The sequence below is a fragment of the Castor canadensis genome, chromosome 9, assembly GCF_047511655.1.
Source record: "Castor canadensis chromosome 9, mCasCan1.hap1v2, whole genome shotgun sequence".
Lineage (NCBI taxonomy): Eukaryota > Metazoa > Chordata > Mammalia > Rodentia > Castoridae > Castor > Castor canadensis.
This window is the reverse complement of record NC_133394.1, coordinates 131,337,928-131,358,011: the sequence shown is the minus strand read 5'-3', so window position 1 is coordinate 131,358,011 and position 20,084 is coordinate 131,337,928.

The following is a 20,084-nucleotide window of genomic DNA, read 5'->3' as shown; positions in this document are numbered from 1 at the left end:
ATTCAAATTTAAATTTTAGACATTTTCATTTAACAATACAATATGTTAAGTTAATATCAATATATATTTTCAGCATCTCTCACATTTTTCATTTTATTTCCTTCCTACTCATATATTCTCCTCATGCTTCATGGCCAGGAAAATGGCAGTAACTTCTCAATGGGCATTACATCCTCAAGATTTTGGAATATTTGTCCTTTTAATGTATTGTATATTCCAAAATATTATTATCCTCCCTAAAGGAAATACTTGATTATCTTTCTTCTTAAAATCTTCACTACTTACTCTTGGTCTAGCTTTTTTCAACAGAATGGGATGAAAAGTAAAAATAAATCAATTTCTTCAGCTAAACAAAAAATGATTCTTGTTTCGTATTTACTATATATACGAATCACATCTCAACATTATATAACTGTCTATCTTTCTATCTATCTGTTTGTACAGATCTGTGCTAACTTATACTATATCTAGAGACTCTTCAGTTAATGGTAGGGTACCATTATTGAATCATTTATGTGGTACCTTTACTGAGCCATTCATTGAATTCACTAGACATCAAATGCAATCTCAGATCAATAGGTCTCCACTCAGACTATTTAAAATGACTTGCTACAGCAGTCTTCAAAATTTGCCTGTCCTTACACAATATTGCAATTGAGCTGAGGTATATTCTGATAAATAAGAATTTTCAAGATTTCTTATTCTTCCTAATATGCAAACTGGATTATAATACATTACTTTAGAGGTACACAACATGTATTGAATGCTTATGAATATATAAATTTGGAAAGAGAGAATGTTTATACTCATGATGTCTACTGTCATTTGTGTTTGGGGGGACATTATTATTTTATAACATTGGATAAAGACCAATTTGTGTTTGATCTCTGTCTTCATCATTGCCTATAACCTCTAAGCAAAATGCTTAACACTGATTAATCCTTAATTTTCTAGTTTTTAAAATATCAATAAAATAACATATGCTGATGAAATAATTTTGTATATAAAGAGTGCTTAGTAGATTTCTTATCCCTTAGTAAACATTTAGAATATCATTTAATAGTGTTACCGTTGTAATTATGTAACTCACAGATATCTGTTAAGCAGAGTAGCATGAAATAAGTGCCATAGAAGAAGTAAAAATAAACTCTCATTTTTTAAAAGGCAAGATGATTGTTTTACATAAAGAAATACAGGCAGGTGCATGTCAAGGGAATTGACAAAAAAGTACAAAACCTTCCTGTGTGGGCAAGAGAATGGGAATCTTTCCAGTAGAAAGAATGACAACCAGAGGCAAAAATGTGAGATTGGAAAGCATGAGGTTGGCTTCATAATTATGAAATATATCAATTAAAGGATAATACAAATAACTTAAATATATGTAGTATGCATAACAAATTTATTTTTAAAAAAGCTATATACAGATTTTAACTGACTTTCATAGAAGAGAAAATGACTGCCATTGATCACCAGTGGAGCGCTAAGGATTTGAGTGCAGAGGTGACATTAAGAGAGTAAAGTCTGAGATGGTTTGGTTTTCAGTGGCAATATGAGTAGGTCAAATATCAAATATGATCCCAATTAACAATAACATAAATAGTTGGTCATAAATATATTCAAACACATGACCATTCTTTAATATGTCAGTGAGAAAAAAGTTTAGTAGACTTAATTCATGCATTTTTATTTTTAAAAATTATCAAAGCCAAATCATCAAATCTTATTAAGCATATGGTTCTTCACCTAACAACAGGCCAGTAATAGAATTATTCAGATATGCAATTTTCCTACAATAACACTGATATTTTCTTTTATTACTGTGACCCGCTCTTAGGGCAGATGGAAGAGCCTGCAGCTCAGTTCATAGTCAGAACTGGGAATCAACCAGATGCCAGTGTCAATGGTTCCTGTCTGGAAGGCATGGTATTGCTCCTTACCACGTTTGAAGTTTTTCTTTAATTGGATTATCCTCCCTTATAAAATCAAGAGTGAGCTTAATTCTTGATTCTGTGCAACGACAACCATGAGGTAACATTGATTCCTCAAGTTCCTTCAGTTACATTATATATCCATAGAACAGAATCAAACATTTGCATTCCATTTGTGTGTTTGCATTTTCTGCTTATCTCCATAACTATAAACAGCGACAAAGTAGACAGAGTATCTATCTCGACTTGTTTGATCTGCTCTAACTAAATACCATAGACTGAGTGGCCTACAACCAACAGAAATTTATTTCCTCCTCTCCTGGAAGGTGGAAAGGCAAAGGTGAGATCAGTTTTAGTGTTTGATGAGGAAATAATTTCTGGCTTGTTGATAAAAACTTTTTACTATATCTTCACATAGTGGAAAGAACATGATTATTTCTAGGGTCTTTCTTACATGGGAACTAACACCATTTATGAGGGCTGTGCCTTCATGACCTAATCACTTCCTCAAGGTACTATCTATAAGTTTCATCAACTTGAGATTTAGGATTTCAGAATTTGAATTAGGGTGGGGGGTACAATTAATTGTACCATAGCTATATCTTCAGATTATTTTTTCTGATTTGTCATTTTTAGTACTATCCTGTATTGATTTTCATTTATCTAACAATGTGAGAGTATTCAAATTACGACAGTGCATGCTTATGCTGCTTTGAAAGGTTGCTTGTGTATTATATTGAAAAGTTTACATTCAAATATAAGAAATAGTACTATTAGAGAGCAGCAAGGCAAACTTTAAATCATCTAGCTCACCAAACACATTTTAGGTTGTGAAAATAAACAGTATTCAATTTAATTGGCTTTCCAAACATTTGCGAAGAATAAGACATATATTTTGAGAAAGCTATAATGTAGAAGCTTTGCTGTGACCTGATTCCATCCAGAGTTCATGTCTGTTGTCTACTCAGAGAATTGTAATCACCAGTGCCTTCATTCATCTAAAAGGGAATGGAATAGAAAAAATCTGATACTAGTATAAAAAAATTAAAAATTGTTTGAGGGGAAGAAAAGAAATTAGTATAGGCATGCATGTGAGACAAACAGAGTTTACTGTGGTGAGAAATGTGGTAATCAGGTCCAAGTTTAATAAAATGTATGCCTGGCTTGTAATCAAACCCAGAGCCTATGTCTCTAAACATAGATCGCCCAGAAACCAACCAAGGCTAAAGATTATATTTCTTCATTATACAAGGAAAAATGTTTTATTGTCTCCAAATATTTTATGTTTCAAGGACTAAGATGCAAAGTAAGGAATGAGATGTGGACATCATTGTCATCTTTAGCCTTTATGGTGACATTTTTCTCCACCACAAATACATAATCTCCTTTAATTTTATTTTTAAAAATTTTTAGTATGGTTGTACTGTGGGTACACTGTGACATTACAAAAGTTCTTACAATATATCATAGTTGGATTCACCCCTTCCACCATTCTATTTTAACCCCTCTGCCCTCATACCTGAAAGTTTCAACAGGTCTCATTTTTCCATTTACATACATGTATACATAATATTTCCACTATATTCATCCTCCTACACTCTTTCTTTATATCCTCCCCCTCCCACTGATTACTGATGTTCACCCCCTGGACAGGACCTGTTTTACCTTCCTAATCTCTGTTTTTGTAAAAAAAAGAAAAAAGACATAAGATAGTTATACAGGGAGTTTTCTTGTGACATTTCCATATACATATGAACTATTAACCAAATTGATTCTTCCCCTTTATTTTTCTACCTTAGTCTCTTTCTTATGGTGATTTTGACAAGTTTTTAAAAAATCTACATTCATTCTTACACAGAAAATACATCTAGTACATTCACCTTCTTAGCTTCCTTCTTTTACACTCCATCTCTTTTATGTGATCACGCTTTAGCATGACCAATATTTCATAATATTGCTTAGTATTTGTATTGGGTCTATATTTCACATGTGAGAGAAAACACGCAGCCTTTGACTTTCTGAACCTGGATAACTTCACCTAAGATGATGTTCTCCAGTTCTATCCATTCACCTGCAAATGACAAAATTTCATTCTTCTTTATAACTCAATAAAATTCCATTGTAAATAAGCACTACATTTTCTTAATCCATTCATCAGTAGTGGGGCTTCTTGACTATTTCCATAGCTTAGTGATTGTGAATAGTGCTGCAGTAAACATGGGTGTGCAGGTGCCTTTACTGCAACATGACTTACATTATTTCAGGTATCTCTAGGAGTGGAATTGACATATCATATGACAGTTTTAGTTTTAGTTGTTTGAGGAGCCTCCATACTATTTTCCAAAGTGGTTATACTAATTTATATTCTCACCAGCAGTGTATGAGGGTTCCTTCTTCCTTACATCCTCGTGAACATTTGTTGTTGTTTGTGTTCTTGATGATAGACATTCTAATAGGAATGAAGGGGACTCTTAAAGTGGTTTTGATTTGCATTTCTTTTATGACCAGGTATGTTGAACATTTCTGATATTTTTTTTTTTGGCCATTTGAAAAAGCTCTGTTCAGTTAATTTGCCCATTTCTTCATTGGATCATTGGACAAGTGTATAATCTTAACCTTGGTAGCAGAGCCCAATTCCATTTTAACTTCCCAAGCTAAGAATATAATGCACAATCTAAGTTTACAAAACCCTATAGTTCTATTCAGATATGCACTTTGGTCCCCTCACAATAATAATGTAACATTACAATAGCACTACTTACTTCTTATTTCCATCATATAATGCACAATCTAAGTTTACAAAACCCTATAGTTCTATTCAGATACACACTTTGGTCCCCTCACAATAATAATGTAACATTACAATAGCACTACTTACTTCTTATTTCCATCATATTAATAACTGTTCTCTCAAGAATTTTAGTTTAAATTGTTCAACCAATATTTATTTTAGTTTGTAATATTTCTTTTTTTTGGACCAAAAAGATCCATGGGTCTTTTGAAAGTAGAGTACCTTGAAAAAGATTTCAGAGTAATTTTTAAATAAACTGTTCAAGGTCAAACTCTTTCAATATAGCACCCCTAACACAGGAAGCATCCTTAAAACAGGACATCATGACATAAATGTAAACATGAAGAAAAAACTTACATAGAAGAGCAATTGCTTCAATTCTCAATAAACTTTAATGATAAATGTAACCCATAGTTAGAAAAATGAATTGCATTAAAACCAATACTAAGACTAAAGATTAGATGAAGTAATTCAGAAGTAATGATCATGTTTCGTAGGAGAGAAAAGGAAATTGTATGTCAAGTGAGAAACTGCAGAAAAAATATCATTCAGGTGTGGGGATAGCCTACTTGGAAGTCTATTAAATTTTCTTTAAAATTTTTCAACAGATTCAATCAACATCAATTTTATTGTTTGTGTGTACACTTATTTTTTATAAACAGGATCTTGCTATATACCCCAGTCTGGCCTGGAATTCATGATCTTCCTGCCTTATTCTCCTGAGTGCTGAGATTATAAAAATGCATAAGCAAACCTGGATCTTAATAACAATTTTTACCAAATAATTATTGAAAAATAATGATACTCAAAGTTACAACATATACAGTACAATTTATATAAAACTAAACTTTTTAAAATTGAAACAAAATAACATACTTTCAAAAACTACTTATAACTGAAGCAAGTTGCATCACTCCAACACCTATCCAGTAATTTTAACTCAACGTATTTATAATTTTGCCTCATAAATTTTATTTAACTGGAATAATGCTAGTTAAGAGCAGATGTGTTAAAAAGAAGTATAGAAATCATTACAAAGCAATGTAATGACACTCCAGTTTAAGCAATATGCCACAAATTAAGCAAACTTCTACTAGAAAAGAATAATGGAGTTCAGTTTCAAAATGTAAAACAGAGCTTTCAGAAGAGGAACCAGGTACATATTTAAGGTTTTATAATATGCTTGAAAATTAAACAATGAAAATATTTTAGGTTTTCTATCACAGAAGGAAGATCCATGGATACTTTTGTTACCTTCATCCACATCCTCTGACAAGAGCTATTCTATTTTTGTAGTATTCTTTTATGCTTTACAGATATTGTTTCTTTCCCATCTGAAAATTACCCTTAAATATGGTGATACTGAGTTGAAAAATAAAGCTGAAGACCTTCATCCATGACACTAACAAACATACTTAAGAAACTTTGATCTCTTAAAACATGTAGATTGTGGTACGTTGATTAATGCATTTTTCCATCTTTGTCATATTAATATCATACCATTCCATTTGAGTTTGGTCATAAGTCTCTCCACATTAATTATGTGGCCTCCTGCATCTTTGCTGTAGATCATAAACACGTGATCCTCTGTAAAATCAAGTATCTACAGTTATTCAAAATGAAAATGATAAGAAACTAATGTAGCTTGAATTTTAAATTTTAATCTTTCCTCGGGCTAGTGGTATATGGCATCATCCTCTGTCATCACACTGGGCGGCAACAGTGAGATTCAGCTCAGAGTAAACCACAGGGACATGAGGGTATTCATGGATGCTCCCCAGTGTACTGTGTTGCTATATTGTGTCTAGTAGTCTAGGTAGATTAAATGCACTTTTGACTTATAATACTTGTGACTTACAGTGAGTTTTTTGGTATATAACCTCATTGCAAGTTAGGGAATATTTGCACTTTTGTGATACTTATAACTCTAGGAAATGTAGTTTTATTCCTGTTTATATGTGTTTAAATGTAAGCTAAAAACCATTTTAGGAAGAAAGGAAATACAACTTTATGTAAAAGTTAATGTTATTTCTTTTGATATCATCAATCACAGTGATGTAGAAAAAGTCTGAACATTTATCTTAAGGCTTGAACCTAAGGATGACATAAATTCCAGTAGCATAAATAGTAGGTAGTGAGAGCAACTCAGCTGACAGAAAAATCCAGAACTAACTTGAGAATCTTTATACTTCTAGGGATTATAGAAGAAATTATGAAGAATCCATTCTATAGTCTTTAGCCTGTGTATAAAGAAAAGAATTCATACATCAGAGATTTATATTTTTGACATCAAAATGAACCCAAAATTTTACTGAATCAAATGAAAAATTATCTCAGCCTTATGTGGTAGTGTTAATCCTAACTGGTTCTCACACACACACACACACACACACAGTCTGTCACTGTTTTCTTTTCTTACTTAAGTTTTTAAGTCAAATTTTACCAAATTTATATGGAGTCATTTTGGAAAGTGAGTGGTGAAAGCGAACTGAGGAAAAATGATGGAAACATTAATTTAATTAATATTTTTTAAACAGTCACCTACATATCTTCTAGTTATCATGGACCTTAGAAATGTGCCAAAGGCACATCAGTTTCTTTACTCTTTAAAATGTGAACTCAAGCAGTGGTAAAGATGGTCAAGAATGAAATGGAAATTATACTAGATTACTTCCTTCAAGACATTCGAGAATATCAGCAACCTGCTGAGATGAAAGACTTTCAAGATGATTTACAGACTTCTGATACATAGTTCCAGCATCTCAATTATGACTTGAAGCTGCCAATCCACTTATGGAATTTTAAAATTCACCTTGTTGCCCAATACCTTACCACTCCAGTAATGAGGTCATGGTTTAAAAACAATGGGCCACAATGTCTGTAGCAGCATGCAGTAGTTTTTAACTACTATGAAATTTTCAATGGTTTATAACTCAAGCTCAACAACGATATTATTTTAGAGGAGAAAATGTTTTGCAAAAAATGTAATATTTTCTATTTGAAAACAAATATATGTACATAATTCATTGAAACAGAAATAAAGTACTATAATCTATATAGGACAAACATAAAGAAGTTTTACCATATTATGGTGATAAAATATATGTTAAAATGCATGCAAAATTCTAATAATAAAGATAAAACTTTAAATTTAATGACTTCTTTAAAGCATACCATGTCATTGAATTGTATCATCACCATCAACTGTTGTTAAAGGGAAATTGCTACAGAAAATGGGAAGAGCTACATCAGGAATTCTAAAGGGGAAAAGGAGTTTTGTGTCTTTTTAAATGTATCAAAAATTACAATAAATATAATTGTTCAAAATTCTAATATAGTAGAATTAAATTATACTTGATTTGTGAGATGTAGTAGAATTTCACAGATATAGATGTAAAATCCTTTAAGATACAAATCTGCAACATGCTAATTTAACCATGAAATATTAGCATGGTTCTCATTTTAAATAAGGACACTAAATTCTTTCCATTTTTCTGTCTCTTTGTCAACCTTCACGTGCCATCATGTCATTTTTTTGCATCACAAAATTAGTTTGCATTCAAGCATTAATATTCTGTTTTTCTACTGTTCTTAATCTTCCCTTTTAATTTAAATTTAAATTTTATTCTGCATTCTTCACACAAATATGTTCTATCAACCAGTATTTTACATGAATCTTTTAATGAAACTAGAGACAAGTCATAAAACAGGCAATAAGATGGCCCTTATAAGACTTAAACTCTAGTAAAGTGGAAATAGTCAATTAACAAATGAATTAGTACAACATATATAGGAATCTAAACAATGTTTTGGAAAACAATAAGTGAGAAGTAAGTACTTGACAAATTTTAATTGGGTGAGCATAGATTCTCATTTAGAAAAACTGACATTAGAAAAAGGATTGAAGGAAGTGAGGAAATTATTCATTTTTATACTGAAGAAAATTGTTTCAGTGTATAAATGCAAACTAAATGGAAAGAAAATGATAATAAAGTAGCAAATGAAGCTGTGGAGGATTCAGTGAGGTAGAAGGAAAGCCGGTGGAAGGTACTGTTTTGCAGTCAAATGAAGAAGGAAGGAATAGGTAACTTGCTCAAATGCTGCTGATAGGCAATATTAGAACTGAACATTGCTTGTCAAATTTAGCAATGGAGAGGTCATTTGTGTCCTTGAAAAAGCATTTCAGTTGAGTGTTTTTGATAATAACTTAAATGAATTGGATTGTAAAGAAAATAGGAGAACAAATAGAAAGACTAAGTTTAGCAACTATCCTAGAAAGCTAATTAAAAGAGGTATAGAGAAATGGCAGGTGGAGGTGAAGGTGGACATATATAATTTTTCATATATAAAATATGCACATATCCATAAAATCACAGAATGTGATTTATGATGGAGTAATGAAGTAGACAGACATTGCTAAGGGGAAAATGAAGATGCATCAGTTATAGAAGAGAAAGTTATGAATGTTCTATATTAGGCAATTGGGGATAGAATCTAGGGCAGGAGGGAATTCATACCAAACAAGTGCAGTGAAGAAGATTTGGGAACCAGTGCATGTAGGTTTTTTAATGTGTTTACCTTTATGAAAGACCAGCCAGTGAGCTTGAGTTTAAGTATATACATATTGGAAGCATGAGGAAAGAAGAACAAAATCTCAAAATTTCCAGCAGAGTAAAGCCTACTCAAAGTTAATGGATTTGTGTTTAAAGTGAGTTCTGGTGGCTTGTTCACATGTTTTCTCTAGCTGTCTGCATCTGCTACACTTATGCAAGGTGACAGTGGGAGGAAGGTTTAACTAAATGAGTACCTAGTGTTTCTATTAGAAAATATAATTAATTGAGAGACAGATAAAGGTAAGTGCACTCCCCAAAGAAGTAATTATAGTAAGGATAAGAAATGTCAATTTGAGAATGGAGAATGTGTAGGGACAGGGAAAAATGAAAAATATCATATAATTAAATTGACTTTTTTCTAATTATACAAGTAAAATATACTTAATGGAACAATGTGGAATTGATAATTACAGGATAACAGATTGTTAACCTTACATTGTATTTGGCTACAGTTGCATATAATAACAATGGAATTATGCTGTATATTATGCTTTAAACACTGCTGTATCATTTAGTCTTATATTAAAAATTCTACACAAGTTTCCTCCAGAGATGAAGAATCAGTAAGATTAGATAAATAGGAAGGTAGATGATAGATACAAAGATACTGAGGAATTGGCACACAGCCTTATGGAGGCTCAGAGGTCCCATGATCTGTCAGCAACAAACTGTAGATCAAGGAATGCTACTGGGATAATTCAGTTTAAGTCAAAATGCCTTAGGACCCCATGGTTTAAACCCTAGTCTGAAGGCATGGATGTCCTAGCTAAGAAGACAGGCAGGAAGTAAAAAGGGTAAATTCCTTCTTCCTTTGTATTCTATTCTAATCAGAATCTCAAATGATTGGATGATGCTCACTTACATTCAGGAGAGAGAAATCTACTTTACTGAGTCCTCCAATTCAAATTCCACTCTCATCCAAAACACCCACACTGACCCACTGACAGATAATATTTGAACTTAGCTCCACGTGGCCACTCAAGTTAAAAATGAACCATAACAAACAGTTTTCTATATTGCTTATAGTGTGACAACCTAATCACTTATAACTACAAAATGACTTAGATTTTATCAGCATACATACACACACAATATATATATATAATTAGTTAATTAAACGTTCTTGGATATTGGGACTATTTTCAGTATTTGATACTCTGCTTTTTTTTTTTCTCATGAGTGGTTTCAATCTTTTCATTCTATACTATTGGCAATCCTTTCAGCTTTTCATTTATTTTCATGAATCATAATTTTTAATCCTGGCATCTGTTTTCCTAACTCTGTATCAGTTGATACATATTTTTTCTTTGGCAATTTATTACTCCCTCAATCTTTTTTTTTTTTTTGCAATCAATCTAATAGTCCATTCCATCTCATCTCAGTTCCTTCTACTCTGACTCATGCTCATGTTTAAATGGTACAGTACTCAAAGTACTTAATACTGCATGCTTTTTCTATTTTCTATTGAGTTTCTAGAAAAGCTAAATCATCAGCCGTGAAATCTCTGGATTGTATCTGTTGCATGTATTACAGACCTAAGTATCCAATATTCTACTGATCTTATCATTTGAGATCTACCCGGGCGACTTCACTTGAACAAATCCTTGAGCATAGAAATATTCTTCTCTAAGACCTTTTCAGCCTTCTCTAAAAGGCAACTGATGATCCAACTTGTGAGACAAGCTAGAAATGTGTTGCATTTCCTAGATTTCTCATTCTACCATAATTACAAACCCTAAAATCAATTATTCAGTAAACTTTGCTAATTAAAAATATGTATACTTACTCTGTATTTTCTTATCAATGACTTAGTATTGGAACTCTTAAGCGCTTTAGTAAAAACTGAAATAATATTTTTGTAGATTGTTTTATTTTTTTATCTTCTTCCAATTTACCAAATGATCCTTCTAATTTGCAAGTCTGATAATCAGTACATTGCTTAAAGGTTTCTATCTTTGTATGCAAATGAAACAGTTGGGAAGCTTATTAAAATTAAAGATGCAATATCTTCAAACACTCTGAAGTCTTAAATAGATCTGTTTTTATTTAATATAATATTTAGACAAAAATTACAAATATAGAGTAAAATTATCAATAACCATTTTGTTATGCTATGCATTACTTAATATGTACATTGTGTGTATTATATATAGATTTCTTTTGACTTATAAGGAGATTATTTTCCAACAAACTCATTAAAAATATTTTAAATAAAAAATATCTTGAAGAGCTGGGGATATAGCTCAGTAGTAGAGTGCTTGCCTAGCATGCACAACATCTTGGGTTCAATCTCCGGCACCACAATAAAACAAAATCAAACAAACAGTCTCTTTATATACTTAAGCTACTGAACATTGTAGGTCTGCAACACTGTGCACTCTAAGAGTATCTGAGTTTCACTTGTGATTATATAGCTGACCGGATGCTCCCCAAGCCCTGCATATCCATGGTAATGGTACCACTTATCACTCTCCCAGAATGAGATCAAAGTTCAAAATTGAAAGTGTGGTTTCTATTGAATGCATCTCATTCTAACACTAAGTACAAAAGTCATTAAGGTAAACTCGTAAGTCAGGATTGTCTGGGTATTGTATATGTTATGGTATGTTTTTCAAAAAGTCGTATGTAACTAGTCATGATAACTATTTTAATGTTTTGGAAGTTCCTTTAGTTTTATAAGAGGCAATTACTTATCACCAGGCATATCTTTTTTCCTTTCTTAAAACTTTTCAGTTATTTTGTATACTTGGATTTATACTTCTACTTGCCATTTCAATCAAATATTTGTTAAAGTATGAAACAATGATTTGGTTACAGTTATTCATTTTCCTACTAAATGGCATTTCTGTCAACTACTATACTACATCTTATTTTGCTTCTCTTTAAAGTAAATAACTGGGCTATTGTTACCTATTTAATACTAAATTGCTTCCAGATATATTTAGTTTTAATTCTTTCTGATATTCCCATGAAAGAGTTTACCTAAAGAAATAACTTCACAGGTGGATTTATTGTTATTACAAGGTGTACTATTGTCAGCTTTATAGTTTTACAACACATGTAAGAATGCTTTTCTAAACAGTTGTATTAGAAATCTTACATTAATCTACTAGTTATTTATAATGTGTGTTATAATTTAGCTCCCTTCTTATCTCTAAACTTTAAGCTAAAATTTAGTCTACTACTCCAGCATCTGTACCCGAGGAGTAATGAAAATAGTTATTTGAACTACAAAATTACTTTCTACTTTTACAGACTTCTGTTTCTAATATTACTTCCAACTTTATGAATATTAGCTTTTAATTATTTTCAGAGTCATTTCCAAGAAAACACATGAGTAGATCATTATCATCAACAATATCATTCTAATCAACAACATGACATGATGGCTACTCTACAATTTAGATTAATATTATGCAAGTTCACACAGGAAAAAAATGTTTTTGAAAGTACTTGGGTTGAACTCAGTGTCCCATGCTTGCTAGACAAGTGCTCAAATACTTGAGACATGCCCCAGCCCTCAAGGAGAAAATCTGGACTAAAATAAGTGTATTTAAAAACATAAAGAAATTTGAAGCAATATTTCATTGCACTAGAAATAAGGCATTTAATTGTGCAAATACAAAGGTTTTTCATGTTAGCTGGGTTAGTGAAAATCAACTTCCACTTAAGTGTAAAAATCTCTACTTTAGCATACCTATATAAATCTGATCATACACAGGTCTGTTTAAAGAGTTTTAACATTAGACACCTATTGTTTTAAAATCTTCCTTAATAGAAGATAAACTCCACATGGAATGATTATTCTTTTTTGATAAGATTGTTCACTTTTTTGTGTGTTTCCTTTATTTTTGTACCCATAGCAGATATTCAATAAATATTTATTGAATTAAATTGGTTGTGGTCAGTTTAATAATCATTTTTTTCTCTCTAATATTACTCTTGGCCTAAGTTCTACTCTTTAAAAGAGCTCAGACCAGATTTCTGATTTACAATTTTATGTAGTTGAAATTTGTCAAAATATAGTTCTCTGAATATTGTGGATTTTTTTTCTTTCTCTTACTAGTGCAAATGAAAATATTCCAAAATTCTTTCAAGATTTCTTAAATGGCATGTATTTAAGATATCTCACTAAATCAGATGTCTTTTTATATGCTGCCTATTTTCTAATGTTTTTGATTTCTGAAGAACATAATTGTCTGGCACATGTCAAGTGCAGCATATGAGGAAAATTTTCCCGACTTCCACTCATGTCCACGGATGCATTCTAGAAGAATTCTGGTTAATCTCAATAGCTGCTTAGCACAATCTTTATATTAATGAAAACTACAAAGTTCATTCACATGGATGAACTTCCACACATATAATAAAACATCTAGATAATAAATGTGTTAATGTTAATTGAGATGAAGAATTTTTATGGGCTGAAGAAAAAGGGAAGCATTGACTAATTTTATATCTTAGACAATTTTGCCAATGGCAGAAATTTAGTAGTTTTCTCCTTGATGTACACACAGACAAATGACAAGATAGAAATGATCTAATTTTGCATCTCATCCAATTTTATTGTTTGGATTCTTTTAAAGCAGAAATGCCTTAATTTCATACCTGCTTTAAAATATATTTTTCCTAATCTATATATGAAACATTTCTATTACAATTCTGGGAGCAAATTACTGGCAGAATTCCTATAATGTATCAAGGTTGGTCCTATTTGGGGAGTTTCATTTGCAAAGTGCAGTGCATTTCTTTTCTGAATTCACCTTGAAAGTACAGTACCTCTATTTTTATTCCCTGCTGGCATAGCAAACAAGTATAATGAAATCTATTTCATTAGCTTCAGTAAATTATTTCTTCTCCAACTTTTCAAACTTCATCTTCCTGGATCCACTCTGAAACATTTCTTATAAAATTTAGCAACTGTGTCACATTTTATCACAGAACTATTCTCCTTATCCAAACCAAATGGCTCCTTATATGCTTCAAAGTTGATGGCTTAGTAAAAATAAGTCTGAACATAAATATGGTGCTTTTGAATCTTTAACATGTAATTTTATTTCAAAAGGATCAAAATATAATTTTTTAAAAATTCTGAGGCATTTCTACTTATTGAATGAAATCTATCAGTAAACTAATATACATATTTTACTGATTATTTAATGGTTTATCATTACTTAAATAGATAAGTGATTATTAAAGAAGCCCTTCAAAGTTATAAATGAAATGAATTTGGAATAAGTGAAATCTCAGTAAAAAATATTTAATTTTAAAGTTATGTTATTTACTATTATATAGTAAATTTATTTATATAATCCTGATTTTTTGAGGATTTGGAGAGAATAATTAAGGAAACAATTCTCTTGAAATGAATATATAGATTGAAATGTACATACACTATTTTTGAAGATGTGTGTTTTTCAAACAGAAAAGCTATCTTGGGAATTCTGAAAATACTAACTACAGTATAAACTGATATTTGCGTAATAATCCCTATGATGAAACAACTGTGATAAAAGACCATATCTTCTATCTTATTCAATCTTCAGAAAATGTTTTGAGTCCATACTACTATCAATATCATGCAGGTGAAAACAGTGAAGTACAGAGAAGTTTGAGTAACAAGTCCTATGACATATAAATACCAGTCTTTACTGAAGATAAAATAGTAATAACATAGTAAACAAGTAGAAAGATTAGAAGCAGTAAGAGATATGGAATATTTACTATGTTAAAACATGAGACTAATTACTTTTGATTCATTCTTTCAGTTAATCCTGTCATGTCTTTTTAAATGAGGGTAGCCAATAATTAAACTTGTCAATTATTTGTATGAAAGTCATTTATTAAGGAAGAAATTGCTACCAGTACCTACCTAGCAAGTGTAAGTTCTTGAGTTCAAATTCAATTACTTCCAAAAAATAAAAAAACCTCAAAACTATCCTCGCACAATACATCACTATCATACCCAAAGTGGATTACAGTTTCAAACATAAAATGTAAAAACAAAACCAAAACCAAAAATCTTTCTTTAAAAATGGCAGAAAGTCTTTGTGATCTAATATTAGGCCAAGTTCTTAGACATGAGAGCAAGAACATGATCTGTAAAAAGGAAAAATTGATAAATCTCACTGTTTCAAAATTAAAAAAAAATTCAGTATAAAAGTCAGGGTTAGGAAAGCTCAAAAAACTAAACTCCCAAAAATCAGACTTGATGAAGAAAGGGAAAATTAACTAAAAAGAAATTTTTCAAAGGAAGAAGTCAAAATGACCAATAAACACATGAAGAAATGCTCAACATCTTGGCTATAAAGGAAATACAAATCAAAACCATGATAACATTCTACCTCACTCCTGTTAGAATGTCCACCATCAAGAATACAAAGAGCAACAAATGTTGGCTTGGATATGGAGAAAAAGCAACCCTCATATACTGCTGATGGGAATGTAAATTATCACAACCACTATTAAAAACAATATGGAGACTATTCAAAACTAAAAATAAAACTGACATATGATCCTGAAATTCTGCTCCTAGGATGTAGTTGAAGGAATATAATTCCAGTTACAATAAAGACACATGCACAGCCATGTTTATTACTCTAATGTTCATAATAGCTAATGTATGAAAACATCCAAGATGCCCCAGTACTGATGAATGGATTAAGAAAATATGCTACTTATATGCAATGGGATTTTATTCACCCACAAAGAAGAAGAAATTTTGTCATTTGCAGATGGAACTACAGAACAACATCTGAATAGAAATTAGTTATATTCAGAAGGACAAAAGTCACATCTTTTCTCTCATATGTAGAATATAGACCTAATATAAATACAGCAATATTATGAAAAACAGGTCACATTAAGGGGAGTACACAAACAAGAGTGAAAGGGTAAAAGAAGGAAGTAAAGAAGGTAAATATGGTTGATGTACTCTCTATACAGAAATGAATCTAGAATTTTTAAACCACCATAAGAAAGAGACTAAGGTAGAAAGAATAAAAATATAGATTAACCAGTTTGGGCTATAATACATACATACATGGAAATGCCACAAGGAAACTCCCTGTGTACCTATTTTAAATAAGAAAAAATGTCAATTTTAAAAATTTTTTCTTTTATAAAATCAGAGAACAGGAGGTTAGAACAGGTCCTGCCTGGGGAAGGAGTTGGTACCAGTGAGGGTGAAGGAGGGTGCTGGAGGGTGAATATAGTGCAAATACTCTGTACACATGCATGTTAATGGAAAAAGTGGAGGAATTCCAAGATGGCGGCTAGAGGTAGGAAGCAGAAAGCGACCCTCCTATAGTGAAATCTTGGAGAGACGCTGGAGACACACTTTGCAGGCATAATAACCGAGAAAAGGCATAACTTTGACTCCTCCACATCTCCAGCCGGCGCAGAGAATCTCCACTTCACGTTAAACGGAGAACTGAGGAGGCCCCCGGGCCACCAGGGGCCGGCGCCCATACGGCTAGGGAAGACGCGGACCAGGTGAGCTTCGCGGTACCGCGGTTCCCCCACAGACAAGCCTGGGCCAGAGCAGCATAGCCCCCTGGACAGACTGACCTCCACCCGGGAAAAAAAGAGAAACTGAGTACTAAGCAATAAGAACAGTTAAGACACGCTGGAAAGAGGGTGGGGCGCCCTGAGCGCTGAAGATTGGGGGAAGGGAATCCTTCCCGGGACTGTAAATAAACGAGCCGGGCAGGCCGGAGAGGCTCTGGTGGGAGCGGGGCGCGCCAGCAACCAGGAGCGGGGACGCTTGTGAGAGGAGGGAAGACCCACTTCCCACGTGAACTGTAAATAAACACGCAGGCCTGACAAGCTGGGCAGTGTCACCTTTCCCAGTGCTTGGAAAGGGGAAAGCCTGTGGCAGAGGCTCCCCTCCCCCGCACAGGAGAACTCTGAGCAAACAAAGCCTGTGGGACCAGGTGAGTGCTAGCTCACCCCAGAGATCTGCATAAATAACGCCGCCAGCTACAGGCTGAGAGCAGCAGGCAGGCAAGCCACAGTTGCAGATACCACTCTCAGAACTGCCTCCAGACGCTTTTTTTTTTCTTTTTCTCCCTACCTTTGATGAGAGAACAACCGAATTACACCTGCAAGCCGAAAAACTTACTGAAACTGTATTGCATTTGAACTGGGGACACTTGGTGGGGCTTTTTTTTTTTCTTCTGTGTGTGTGTGAGTGTAGTTTTGTTCTACTTTATGCATCCCCTTTGGTGAGACAACTACAGAACAACATCTGAGGCACCAACTCCAGGACTGGAGATTGAGACGGACATCCAAATTATTAAGATTGAAATTGCATTGCATATAAACTTGGAAGTTTTTTGGTTTTTTGGGTTTTTTTTTGTTTTTTTTTAATTTTCTATTTTCCATTTTATTTTAATTCATTTTTATAAATAGATATTACTTTCATATACTTATTTTTTATTTTTTTTATCTTTGATTTTCAATCCTCTCTCTGTCACTCTATTGTCTGTTCAGCTTACTGTCGATTAGTACACTAACACTCCCTGTTTATACCTTTGAAACTCTCTTGTCTGATACCTTGTTCTGCTTTCTCCCTCTTGTCTGTATATTTGTTTTCCCCTTTTCTTTAACTTCTTGCTTTCCATCTGAGCTCACTCTTCCATTCTCAATATTACCATTGTTATTATTACAAGCTAGAAAATACTTAATTACACACAGTACAGGGACAGTAACAACACCAAGGACAATGACAGGAAGACAGAAAAAACAAGGAAACCAGTTTCCCCACAGCAAAAAAATTAGTACAGGAACCAGAGGGGAATGAAGAGAACAGAAACTCAGAGCCAGACTCCAAGAAAATGAAGATAAACTATGCCAAAGGACCCAATGAAGCCTACAAGAATAATTTAAAAGAAGACATACTACAAGTACTCAATGAGAATTTTATAGAGATGATACTGGATAGGGTCAACCAAAATGTACAGGAGACACTCAAGAAATTCCAAGAAAATAAAAATAGAGAATTTGAAAAAGCAAAAGAAGAAATAAAGGAAACCATAGAAGCACTGTATAAACACCAAAGTGAAAGAGAGAACACAATGAATAAATGGATAAATGAGCTCAGGACAAAAATAGACAACAATAAAGAAGAAAACAGCCAGGATATGGAAAACCTCAGAAAAAAGAACGAAACAGAACTGCAAAACAAAACGGAAGGCCAATCCAGCAGAATAGAACAAACAGAAGACAGAATCTCAGAACTTGAAGATGAAATGGTAATTAAAGGAAAAACTGAAGAACTACTAATTAAACAACTCAAGACCTGTGAAAAGAAAATGCAAGAACTCACTGACTCCATCAAAAGACCAAACTTGAGAATCATGGGCATTGAAGAAGGAGAATAGGTGCAAGAGAAGGGAATGCGTAATATATTCAACAAAATAATAACGGAAAATTTCCCAAATCTAGAGAAAGATATTCCCATACACATGCAAGAGGCCTCCAGGACACCAAACAGACCAGATCAAAATAGAACTACTCCACGACATATCATCATTAAAACAACAAGTTCAGAAACTAAGGAAAGAATATTGAAGGCTGTAAGAGAGAAAAAACAAGTAACATACAAAGGTAAACCCATCAAAATCACAGCAGACTTCTCAACAGAAACATTAAAAGCAAGGAGAGCGTGGGGTGAGATCTTCCGGGCACTGAATGAAAATAACTTCAACCCCAGGATACTCTACCCAGCAAAGCTATCATTCAAAATAGATGGAGCAATAAAAGTCTTCCATGATAAGCAGAAACTAAAACAATATGTGACCACAAAGCCACCATTACAAAAGATTCTGAAAGGGATCCTGCACACAGAAAGTGACATCCAACTTAACCATGAAAAGGCAGGCAGCACCAAACCACAGGATAAGAAAAAGCAAGACAGTAGAGAGTAACATCAAGTTAGGTACACACAATCAAACCTCCAAACAACTAAGATAACTAAATGGCAGGAATCACCACATACCTATCAGTACTAACACTTAATGTTAATGGACTTAATTCACCCATCAAAAGACACCGTTTGACAAAATGGATTAAAAAAGAAGATCCAACAATTTGTTGCTTACAGGAGACTCATCTCACCGACAGAAATAAGCATATGCTTAGGATGAAAGGCTGGAAGAAGATTTACCAAGCCAATGACCCCCGAAAACAAGCAGGATTAGCAATACTTATCTCTGACAAAGTAGACTTCAAACCTACATTGATCAAACGAGATAAAGAAGGACATTCCATACTAATAAAAGGGGAAATAGACCAAAAGGAAATAATAATCATCAATCTGTATGCACCCAATGTCAACGCACCCAATTTCATCAAACATACCCTGAAAGACCTAAAAGCATATATAAACGCCAACACAGTGGTTGTGGGAGACTTTAACACTCCATTAGCATCAATAGATAGGTCATCCAAACAAAAACTCAATAAAGAAATCCAAGATCTAAAATATGCAATAGATCAAGTGGACCTAGTAGATGTCTACAGAACATTTCATCCAACCTCTACACAATATACATTCTTCTCAGCAGCCCATGGAACCTTCTCCAAAATAGATCATATCCTAGGGCACAAAGCAAGCCTCAGCAAATATAAGAAAATAGAAATAATACCATGCATACTATCTGACCACAATGCAGTAAAAGTAGAACTCAACAACAAAAGTAAAGACAAAAAACATGCAAACAGCTGGAAACTAAATAACTCATTACTTAA